The 12230-nt window shown below is 41.1% G+C and overlaps 1 long non-coding RNA gene across 1 annotated transcript; it reads right to left on the minus strand.

The window, feature by feature from the left end:
* Positions 1–3151: 3151 nt before the first annotated feature.
* LOC119452271 (uncharacterized) lies at positions 3152–11947 on the minus strand. The gene is made up of 4 exons (XR_005191839.2): positions 11857–11947; positions 9730–9798; positions 6791–6845; positions 3152–3446 (listed from the first exon to the last, which is right to left on the minus strand). It is a non-coding gene; the product is annotated as an uncharacterized LOC119452271 (long non-coding RNA).
* Positions 11948–12230: the final 283 nt, after the last annotated feature.

Genomic DNA, 12230 nt, shown 5'->3' on the forward strand with positions numbered 1-12230 from the left:
CGTACGATAAAACTCCCATTTAGGTGGGCATTCCTTCGGCATACTACGGCGTACCGTAATATGCCCACTTTACCCCCCATTTGACAGGGAGGTTTGCAGGCCACAATGGGAGTTTTATCATTTCCAAATGGGAGCATTTGCGCTGACATTAAGGCGGCATTTAGGGCGTCTTTTGGGTATTAATTAGAGAGTTTATGGATGCAATTAAGGCGTTTTAGTTTACGTGGGGCGACCACGAAGCGAAATGCTTGGTCGCGATGGGTCACGCGCTTACACAGCCCCAACGGATCACCACAGGCCAAAATGTCGGACGCCGGCCACCAAAGCTCAAGGGAACGGGCCGTCCGAGGAGCTGCCGCCGAGCGTGCGTTTGGCCGCACTACCGACGCTTGTAGCTATCGCCGGCGTCCGACACTTTAGCCTGCTGTATCCGTCTGCCACTGCGTAAGCGCGGCGGCGTCCCGCCACGAACATTTCGCCGCGTGCTCGCCACACGTTTACACAATCGACGGCCCTGGGAATTCACGAAGTCACGCGCATACGTGGTCCAATGACGAATGAACCCATCGCTGCACTTCGACTTCCTTTTCCTTTCACTGATCGCAGAGCCCCTCTTGGCAAACCTTGTGCTGTCATGCAGTCGTCCCTCGCGAAAAATGCTAGTAATCGGCAGTGCCTCCGAGGTCAGCAGGGGCCTTCCGAGAGCAGATGCTACTCGCTGAGAGGAAAAATACACGACACACACACACACTAAAGAGAACAACATTTATTATACACCAAATGAACAAATATAATAAAATATGTTCTTTCTTGCCAAATCAAAAGCATTCCTTTCAAGCATTCCGACACAAAAAGTGTCTGGATTAAAAAAAAACTACATCGTAAACATGCCAGTCAATACTATTGTACACGTCCTAACACAATAAAATTAGTGAATGCAAGAAACGATAATTTAAGAAATCTTATTTCGTCCCATATTGAACCATAAATACAGAACCATTTGTTTGAACTGTTACTTTGAGCAGACATTCCACAATATTGCAGCCTATATATATGCTGAACTTGCATGACTAAGCCACCCAAAATTAGCAGTGGACTGTAGAATGAGGCCGACCAGAGGTGGTATTTTGCATGAACTAGCACAAAACATACGATGATAAATACCTAATTACTAAATTAAGAAATTGGGACTCATCACACAAACGAGCTAAAACATTTGCTTTAGTGATTGCGTTGCATTTTTTAGCAGGTTACTAAAGATTAAAATATATTTATAGTGTTTTATGAGCCAAAACCATCATATGATTCTGAGACACGCCGTCGTTGGAAGGGACTCTGGATTAAGTTTGGCCACCTGGGATTCTTTAATGTACGTTTAAATATAAGTACACAGGTGTTCTTGTATTTCGCTCCCATCGAAATGTGGCCGCCATGGCCGGGATTTAATCCTTGGTCTTTTTGTTTATGACTAGATTTGTGAAAGTTCCAAACAGGGTCCCCTATATACAGGGTGATCATTTTTAAGTTTTACGCAATTCTTAAAAATAACCTGTTGCAGATATCATAATTCTAGTCCTTAGCTGTATTGTCAGAGATGCGGACATTACTTTCACGACAAATCATAGCACATATTCAGCTAATTAACAAAAATCCACTAATTATCTTTGAATTAAACTTTACGGCCGATATTGCAATTTACGAATTGTAGCCGGTGAGTTTGCAAGGCATATCCACTTGGAATGAATTTCCATAATGACACCAGTTTGGAGATATATGCCATCAAACTTGCCCTAAAAATGCACTGTTTATCAACTTACATTTTTAATAAAATGCTATCTTCTCCATTGAAGCACAAAAGTAACTAGAACATTCATGTATTTCGTCCCACACTTTGGAAATAATATCTCGAAACTGGTGTCATCCTGGAAATCCATTTCAAGTAGATACGTCTTGCAAGCTCTCTGGCTACCATTTGTTAATTGCAATATGCGTTGTAAACTAATCAGTTAAGAAGTTAATTACTGAAATTTTCATTAACTAATTGATTATGTGTTTCGATTTCTTGTGCTAGTAATCCGGCTCTTCAAATAGTCCAGCTCAAGGACAAGAATTATGCTGTCTGCCACAGGCAATTTTTAAAAATTTCATAAAACTTAGAAACGATCACCCTGCATATTTATTTTCTAATAGTGCATGAGTTGTGTTCTGCATGGACACTTTAGCATGGCTACCTTGTTTAGTTGAATATTGTGCAAGCAGTGGTTTTTCCATCTACCCAGTGCAAAATATTAAGCCAGCATTGTAACATGTTGCAAATGGAGTCACGAATAAGTACCTTCCCTGATCATATCCAACAGTAGCAACTTTAGATGAAATAAGTCGTGCTTTCTCATGTTCAAGTGCCTTGTTCTAAGATATTGTCACAGTATGTAATGTAACATATCGAACGTAACAATATCAAATCCTCCTTCTCACATTGGCCTCCCATCGTGTGATCCCCCAAGCTGAGGTCATTTGAAATTGCATTTAATTGCACTTGAAACAGCATATCGCTCTTATTTAAGAAGCACATCCTATTGCAGTCACCATCCAGATATAAAATACTTGTCTGCATCAAGCTGTGAGGCAGCAGCACATTTTCTGAGGAAAAAGCTTACCTTTTCTATTGAATTGGGCTGCGTACTCAGAACACTACTATGCAGTTGCAGACAGGACTGGTAGTGTAGCAACCGTAACAGTGTGAACTTACATAAAGGAGCAAAACTGTGTGAACTTCAAATCATTATTCTCTCTTAGGAACCATGCTTTCCAATTATAGCATGGGAATAAAGTAACTGGCAAGCAAATCTGCATTTCATTCAAGTAAATACCATACTATTCATGCTACTTTGCAGGGTGCACACTACACTACAGGGTGCACACCACGTGAATTTACGACCTTGCCACGAGTTGCTAATTGTATTGGTGTATTGTTGATCGAGAGTGGTAGAACGGGATATGTACGCCTCAGGCTAGAGCACATGTTTCGACAAGGAGACTTGGCTGGTCGAACAGGGAATGGCTCAGGCTAAATCTATTTGTTCCCTTGTAAAGATGTTGGCTTCAGCTTGTGACCTTCTTTGTTGGCCAGCTCTTGAACACTAATGTCGCAACCTTCCTGTTTGCCCTCGTCTTGTTCAGCCTATTGCTGCACACAGAAGCTGCATTTTCTTTTAAACATTCAATGAGGTCAAGGGCTTTGTGCATGGCAGTGTCTGCAAACAACTTTTTTTCAATGAATGACAGTTTTGGTGCCTTTCTTGAGCATTCAATAGGGAAGAACCAAAAATTAAGCTAACAGACTGGCTATGCCAACAAGTAAGCATGAAACAGGGGAAATCAAGCTCTCTATGGATGTGGAGTGCCATTTCTTCATTTCACACCATGCTTGGGGTCAGCAGGACTTCCTAAAATTGAGAAAGTTTTTGTAATGAAATACATATTAAAAGCATTCTGTTTATAATCTAAAAAAAGTCTATTTAGAAATTCATATTTAGGTGGAACCAGCACCAAGTAAAAAGACTAATTAAGGGCTTATAGAAAATGACACGCCGTGCTGAATGACAACTGATTTAATTTTACAACAGACAAACAGTCAAGTACTCTGGAATGCTTGATAAAAGCCATAAAAACCTAAGAAGCAGGGAGCAGTTACACACAATAATGTATGTGCATGGAAAATGCACCTGTCATTGGTTTGCAAACAAGTATGCCATTTCCTTATCAGTTCACAAAACAGGTCCTACACTGAAACATTTTTCCTTCAATTTGGCAATTCTGTGGGCTTTGATTATTGCTTGGGTGAGTTGGTTGCTCTTCTTACTGCTATTCGAGTATGGTGAAGTGCAATAGATGGGACAAGGTGAGGCGAGACAGACGGGAGAAGCGCAACTGACAGCTGAACATTTATTGGAAAATTTCGCTGCAGCAGGACATGCGCCCACGACACCCCGAAACCAGGAACAAACAGAGCAGGCACAAAAAAGAAAGAAATATGGCAAAGATCGCTAACAACGCATTCACACTCTCTTATGAATGTGATGGTAATTGGGAAGAATGTGTACGCTGTCAACTGTGCACGACTGGCCCAAGAGGAATAAACAAGAAAACAGAAATAGAAGAACTAGCTGAGCTGTGGCTACCTATGAGTCGCACTTCTTTGGTTAAAGTGCCCCCAAAGCCACAATAACACACTTTTGCACTGCAAGGCAAGATCCCTCATTTCTCTTTATTTCAAACACCTAAAGTACTGTCGCAGCCTGTCACTCAGGCACTGGTCAGTCTGTCCCAAGTAAACACGACCACAGTTTAATGAATCCTGTACACGACAGAAATAGCACATGGGACATCTGACACTCACGTTTTGTCATACAGTATTTCCTAATTTGACTACCCACGACGCATTTGCACAGTTGTGCCGACTTGCATGGCACAGAAAACACAAGATCCACCCATACTTCCCTGCTACTTTCCTTAAGTTTTGTGAAACCTCAGCAACACATCCACCCCTTCAAGGGGGCAACACTTATGTGCGTAAGGTTTCACACAACTTGATGAAAGTCACAGGGAAGTATGGGGTGGTTCCTGTGTTTCCTGCACCATACAAGTTGGCACAACTGTGCAAACGCGTTATGGGTAGTCGAGTAAGGAAATACTGTACGAGGAAACACGAGTATCGGTATGTCTCATGTGCTACTTCTGTCATGTGCAGAATTCCTTCAAGCAGCGGTCGTGTTTACTTGGGACAAACTGGCCAGTACTTGAACGACAGGCTGTGACAGCACTTCAGTTGTTTGAAATAAGAAGAGGTTGGATCTTGCCTTGGACTGCAAATGTTGCGGTTGCTATATGTAGTTGAAGAATGTGGAAGTTGTAGGCCATGGAGAAACAAAATTAGAATGCGAGCTTTTTGCAGCAGTGTTAATTGAAAATTATTTTCAATTCTGGATCTGATACGTGAGTTAGCGTGGCTTTGGTGGCACTTTAAACAAAGAAGCGCTATTCACAGGTAGCCACTGCTAAGCTAGTTCTACTTCTGTTTCATTTGTGATGTCTCTTGTGCCAGCTGTGCGCAGTTGACCAGCGTACACATGCTTCCCAATTATCACGTTTGAAGAAAAGTTCGTGCACATGTTGTTAGCAATTTTTGCCATATTTCCTTGTTTTTTTTGTGCCTGCTTTGTTTGTTGCTGGTTTCAGGTGTCTTGGGCACATGCGAGCATTGTCCTGGTGCAGCAAAATTTTCCAATAAACTTTCACAGATGTCAGTAGAGCTTCGCCCGTCTGTCTCACCTCATATTGTCCCATCTATTGCACTTCACCGTACTCTAATATGCATCACCAACTGGCCCAAAGTTCTACTTTCTGAAGTTTTTATTGCTACTTCGCACTTGTCAAAGTCAGGCCAACAGCCATACTGCATACAATGTAGAGCTATATGGACTGGCAGTTCATGTCATGGATTTATTCTGGCTTAATGGCATCACAGAAAGTAAACAAAGATGACAAGCAGGACACAAGTGCCTACTCTCAACTCTAGCTTTAATAACAAAACAGAAATCGCACATAACATGTGGTGATATGAAGTGACGTCATTCATTCAAAAACAATTTCTTCATCCAATGTAACTGAGAATGAGCGATGCATTTGTCCTTTGCATTGTGAATCTGCCAAAGCTTAATTATCTTATGTACTCTCTGGTCATAATTTCTGTTCAATGCAGAAGTTTGGGCTTGTTTGTGATAACGGAACTTGGACATCATAACAAGCAGGAAAGAATGCGAACACGAAGAGATATAGACTAGCGCCCATCCAGTCTGTGTCTCTTTGGGTCGGCATTCCATTGTGCTTGTTATGATGTCCAAGTTCAATAATTTTAGGCTATAACGAGTTTTGTGGAACACAAGAATAAACCAGCATTGTTTAGAGTATGTTGCAATGTGCGGATGAGATTTGTTAGGCACAAGCCTGATTCACCCCAATCTCAAATTAATACAATATAGGCATAACAAGATTGCCATGGCCAACTGTACACAACCTCTGTTGCACAGTGCATCAGCTCCTTCAAATCGTGCCACACGCAACAACCAAATTGTTTTCCTGGCTGCAGTATTTTTTCTCACATCAGAGCAAATCTCTGTTCACAAGCTTCCTACAGAAAGAAAGGCATTTAGCCCATAGGGACCAAGTGCGCTTCTGCCCATGAAAAAGCACAAGAGCATACGAAACAACTGCAACCATTTTTTACTTGGCTCATCTCATTCATTATATTCCATCGTCATGCCTAATTCAGTTGTGCAAATCATATTTTCACAGGCCCTTGTTAGGATGGTTTTGTGCTGTGACAAAAAAAAGGCAGAAGTAAAAAATAAAGAAGGTTGGTTGTGGCTTACGGCATAATATGCATCCTGCAAACTAGGCCACAAGTGTTGTGTACAGTCTGGAATCCTCAAAAGGTTGTGCCTACATTGGACAGATGGGATGCTGTATTAATGCGTGTCAGGACTTGTTGCTGGGCTAGTTGGTTCATCTTATTCCGTAGTGTTTAGACGCAACCAAGGACGGAAAAAAGTCAGGACAGGAAAGAACGCTCTTTCCTGTCCTGACCTTTTTCCATCCTTGGTTGCGTCTAAACACTACGGAATTAATGCGTGATTGGGGGAGCATGACTCATCTGTGTGAAACAACCTGCCCTCATGCATTGTGAAACACTAACAAATGTGGCAGCAGTACTGTGTTCAACAAAACTCACATTGTAGCCACGCATCATGACCAGACAGCATGCCAGGCAATTGTGGCTTCTGAAACTTAAATAGAATGACAAATGCATCAGTCATCTATCAGTTGCACTGCACGAAAAATTTTAATAGATAACATCACATCATATCACCACTTGTTATTATATATTGTCTGTTTCTTGATTATAAAGCTTGAGGTGAGAGCTGAGGCTTGTGTCATGTGCGCACATCTTTGTTCACTTTTTGTGGTGCCATTACACCAGAATTGGGATAACCAAATGGCCACACGCTGCTTTTGTCACATTATAGTGGTGCTCGCAAAGCAGGAAGGCAATGCACATAATACCACGCCATGTCAGCATGCCCACTCTTTGCACACACAGCAGATTACCTCTAGAACAAGGTGCGCAGGCTGTATATGTGCTCAGCTGCATCGACAGCCATGTGCAGCGATGGCTGCGCTAGAAAAGAGGACGTGCATACCAACTGCCCCCTTGGGCCCCTTTCAGGGCCCTCTTAAAAGCTAAGTTTGTAATTTCTTGTTTCAGTTATAGGCTAGTGGAAATAAATGAATTTGTCTTATTCCCATTAGGAAATCTTGTAGATTAGGTAGACAATTTATGAAAGCATAGATTTATTACTTTTCACCTTTCTGTCGGAATATCATACAAATGCATAAGCAGTACTTATCACCTTGTTTCATGTAAGATTTTTTCCATGCTGAAAGAAAGGCATACATTTAAAAAATAAGCTTGGTTGCAACGTGTGAAGGAATTGTGTGAAGTCACATAAAGGGTTGCTGAAATAAAATATAGTCGCGACCTTCCTGTGACTGACTTTATCTAACACACTGAAAAGGAAAATGACCTTTTAAACAACAGACTCAAAAAGAAGAAAAAAACCCACAGCACATTATTACAAGACCTGCAGCGCAATAACACCCAAGGACGACACAAAGAAACGACCAGGACGAGCGCTGCACTTACAATAGGTTTTATTGTAGCCAATTTCACATATATTTCATTACACAAACGTCATTAGCTGCACATGCGTAGAAAGACCATCTCTTTATCTGTGAGTTGTATCGATGGCATGCTAACACACCTTCCCCCCCCCCCCTAGCCGGGAAATATGTTCTGCTTCAATAATTGCTCGAGTGAAGCGCAATTTGCTTTTCATAATGACAGACGTGTTATGTAGGTCAGGTGAACAATCCTTACATGTTAAACAACGACAAGCCAGGAAACCTTTAAAGTCTTTCCCTTCATGCACGTTTTTCACGTAGTTTCCATGCTCCCTAACACTTAGGCTAACATTGACACATCTCCCAGATTGGCCAACATACACCTTTCCGCATCTTAGAGGGATTTCGTAGACTACACCTTCTGCACAATCAACAAAGGGTGGAGGGTGCCTATGTGTTGTGCCGCAGGCTTGCTGCTTTCTTACCTCTGGGTGGGTCATTGTGCAGAGCTTGGACAGCCTGTTAGGTGCGGTGAATACAACTTTTACATTGTACCGCTGGGTCACCTTTTTCAGGTTGTGTGAAAGCTTTGAACATACAGTATCACCATGCAGGCAGAAGGTAGCTGTGATACCGTATGTACACAAGCTTTTAGGCAACCTGAAAAAGGTGACCCAGTGGTACGACATAAAAGTCATATTCACCGCACCTAACAGGCTGTCCAAGCTCTGCACAATGACCGACCCATAGGTAAGAAAGGAGCAAGCCTGAGGCACAACGCATAGGCACCCTCCACCCTTTGTTGATTGTGCAGAAGGTGTAGTCTACGAAATCCCTCTAATATGCTGAAAGGTGTACGTTGGCAAAACTGGGAGATGCGTCAATCTTAGGATAAGTGTTGGGGAGCATGCAAACTATGTGAAAACACACATGAAGGGAAAGAGAAGGTTTCCTGGCTCATCAATGTTTAACATGTAAGGATTGTTCACCTGACATACATAATACGTCTGTCATTATGAAGAGCAAATCGCACTTCACTCGAGAAATTGTTGAAGCAGAACGTATTGCCCGGCTAGAGGAAAGGTGTGTTAGCGTGCCATCGATACAACTCTCAGATAAAGAGATGGTATTTCTACGCATGTGCAGATAATGACATCTTTGTTGGATAGTGCATATATATGTGAAATTCGCTACAATAAAACCTGTTGCAAGTTCACCGCTTGTCCTGGTCGTTTCTTTGTGTCGTCCTTGTGTTTTATTGCGCTGAAATTCTCGTAATAATGTACCAATGTGCCCAACTCGCCACATTATTCATGTTTTAAGCGTTGTATGTAGGCGTCTTGGTTGCAAAATAACCTAAATCTTGCATCCTAGTCTGGTGCGTAAGGCATAAAAGGCTCTTAGCGGAGTCACCTGATGCTTTTATATAGGTTATTCAGTTTGCATGATCTTCCACAGAAGTAGCTGTAGGCACTTTTGCCGCAATGACAGTACTGTTCACAGTATTCGTCGCGGGGAGCGCGGCTTGCCACTTGTAGCGGTGACAGATATTGATCGCCAACTGTGCCAAAATATGCAGCGGTCTGAGTAAAATCACTAACCAAAAGAAAAAGACATCCCTTGGGTTCAAGAAACGAGACAGAGTAACCCGAGAAATAGTTCAAGGCTCCAATACACAAACTGTCGCTCTTAAGAAATGGTGTTTCTCATAACATTTTAATACAGTCCCTAATTTAGTACAAGTTTTCGTATGATGTTTTGGTTTCTTCTACACTACAATGATGTTGCTTGTTAGACACTGGTGTTTTGATGTGCACATTCTTTTGTATTGCTATAAAGACAACTGTGAAAAAAGATTTGCCTTTGTAACTAAAGTTTGGAGACAGTGCCTGTCAGCTAATATTTTAATCTGTTTTTCAATTCATCTGTGCAATTACACCAAATGTAAACTACAAAAATACCCGTAGTCAGAATCACAAAGGTACACACCTGTGTAATGATTCTGCTGAGATCCTAGGAGTGGTCAGCCACACAATGCAGCACAGGTAGAATGGCATCCTGAGTTAAAACAAAATAATAAGAATTGTAAGATGCATATCAAAAATTTTATGCTGTGAGGCATTTTGCATGTATACTAATCCCCACATTTGCATGCAAAACAGTTTTGCAGAATAGTTAAGCAAGGTAAATCAATGTCTGGTCACGGGACTGTCAGCCAGTGCTACTCATGGCAATGGTGGCGTATATAGCATATCGTTTCAAGTGCAGCTTTTGCAGGGTACATGAATTTAAGAAAACTTAGGTTCACATAATACATGAGACCTACAGTTAGAAGGATGTGTTACATCCAGCACCAAGGCCACGAGTGTTACTGCCTAACGCTTCCAGGGCCATACTTAGTACGCACGCAGAAATTTGCAACAAAGTGAACAGGGGGAAGAGCTGTTGCTTTAACTCAATAAAAGATTGCATGCTTCATGCAGATGTGAATACAGCTCCTATCAGCAACGAGTTGTCCTTTGGTCCACTTCACTTCTGTTCTTTTTTTCTTTCCTTGTCTTCATTGTTTGTTGGTGCCATATGGTTGTGACGAGCAGCTCAGTTCCTATTCTTGTTTTACTACATGGTGTAAAATCATCCAAACGTGCTTAAGCCTCTTAAGAGTAAACTTCAACCATTTTGTTTGAACAATATTTTTCTCTTTGTGTCACACCCTAATGTACTGCTAAAAAATGCTAAACAATGCTATACAGAAGAACCTACATCCACAAAATCACACATCTGAATAAAACTGCACAGTCTATGACTTAAAGATGTATACATACACATTTTATACATGTCTACAATGGAAATATATGTTACTGTTCTAATATGCACACTTGGCATACTGCATAACAGTCAACTGGTTCCAAAATGTTTTTTTTTGTTATCACACATACAATGGCTCCAATTACAAATTTAATTCTGGCAGTGACTGAAGACACTCCCAAAAACTTTCTAATGCAATCAACGAGAATTTTCAAATTTGGAGCAGTTGGACAGAAATAAGGCAAATAGTTTTATAATCCTAAATAACGAACTGTTATTGTATATGACGGTAAAAGGCCATGCTCCTGAAACATCAGCACTGTTTATCATATAAGCACATTATTATATTTTTACTTACTTTCCTAAGGATTGCGCTGAGTGATCTGCTCATGTGAAAATGTTTATGCATAGCTGTGTCGTGTTACCACTTGTGTTTTCACATTTGTATTAATGCTACTTTATGTGCATGCAAGCGTGCCCATACTACCTTAAGCTGAAGGCCAAACACTATGCTTACACAGTACATGCATTTCATAATACTAAGCAGTGGACTTAATGAATGAGCAACTGTATTAAGAAGTGTGGTTCTTTGGACACACATCAAATGATATTTGCCTGGAAAACAAACATTTTGCTAAAATCATGACTTAATCCAATTGGTACTAAGCATAAAGCATCAATCAAGAAACTTGCATTTACCAGACACCACTATAGACACTGGGACCTCTTTGGCTTCTTCACAATCTGGCACAATGTTCTTAAGCTGCCTGTAAACCCTGGAAAGTGTTCATGATACTTTTTTTAAATAGATGGGAAAACTTGAGAAGGACCTAAAATTAGGGTCGGTGAAGCAAAGCAACTTTTTAAGAATTCCACGCTGTTTATATGCATATGTTCTATGCATATGATGGTGAAGGCAAATGATGTACTTGAACTGTGTTTTTAACACGCAATACTAGAGAGCGCAGTTTTGCAATAATGTGATAGAGAACAAAACAACCTAGTGAATATTTTTAAAAACTAATTGCACAAGGTTTTCGTCGTTATTCTGATGCACACATCTGCACACTGTGCACCAAGTCTTGTCGGTTTTATTTTTGTCACATAGTAATTTACATGATACATTTGTCCTCAAATACGTCATGTTGGGCTCCTTCAGTATTTTTATTTTCTTACTGGAACACACATGCCTATATATGTCTTCTGCCCCATGGAACAGGTGTCACAGCATTCCCTCTAACTGAAGCCACAAAACTAGCCATTGCAGGTAAAAGATACAGGGTAAAAAAAAATTAGGTAAGAGCCTACCTATGCCTCTGTTGCTGAAAAGGGGAACTTGGAAGGCGTCTGATGTCCGGCTATGAAGCTGCTTCATCCTTACAGCTGGCAATGAAACAGCTGCAGTCTTGAAACACAAGTGAAAAATTAGACACAGCAATGTTACATAGAGCCCACAACAGCATGGCCGCAAGTTGATATGGGATTACTTCCGCTGCTACGCTGAGTTTTGTATGCTGTTCAGCTTACATTATTGGTAAACTATGCTTGCCAAAATTTTATATTTTAACAGGCTTTACTCTTTACAACAAAAGCCGTTACCCAACTCATGCCCCTATGCGCTTAAGCCATGAAATGTTTACTGATCACATAAACTGAATGGCTTCCAAGACAAATTATTTCGG

The sequence above is a fragment of the Dermacentor silvarum genome, chromosome 5 (genome assembly GCF_013339745.2).
Source record: "Dermacentor silvarum isolate Dsil-2018 chromosome 5, BIME_Dsil_1.4, whole genome shotgun sequence".
NCBI classification, from domain to species: Eukaryota; Metazoa; Arthropoda; class Arachnida; order Ixodida; family Ixodidae; genus Dermacentor; species Dermacentor silvarum.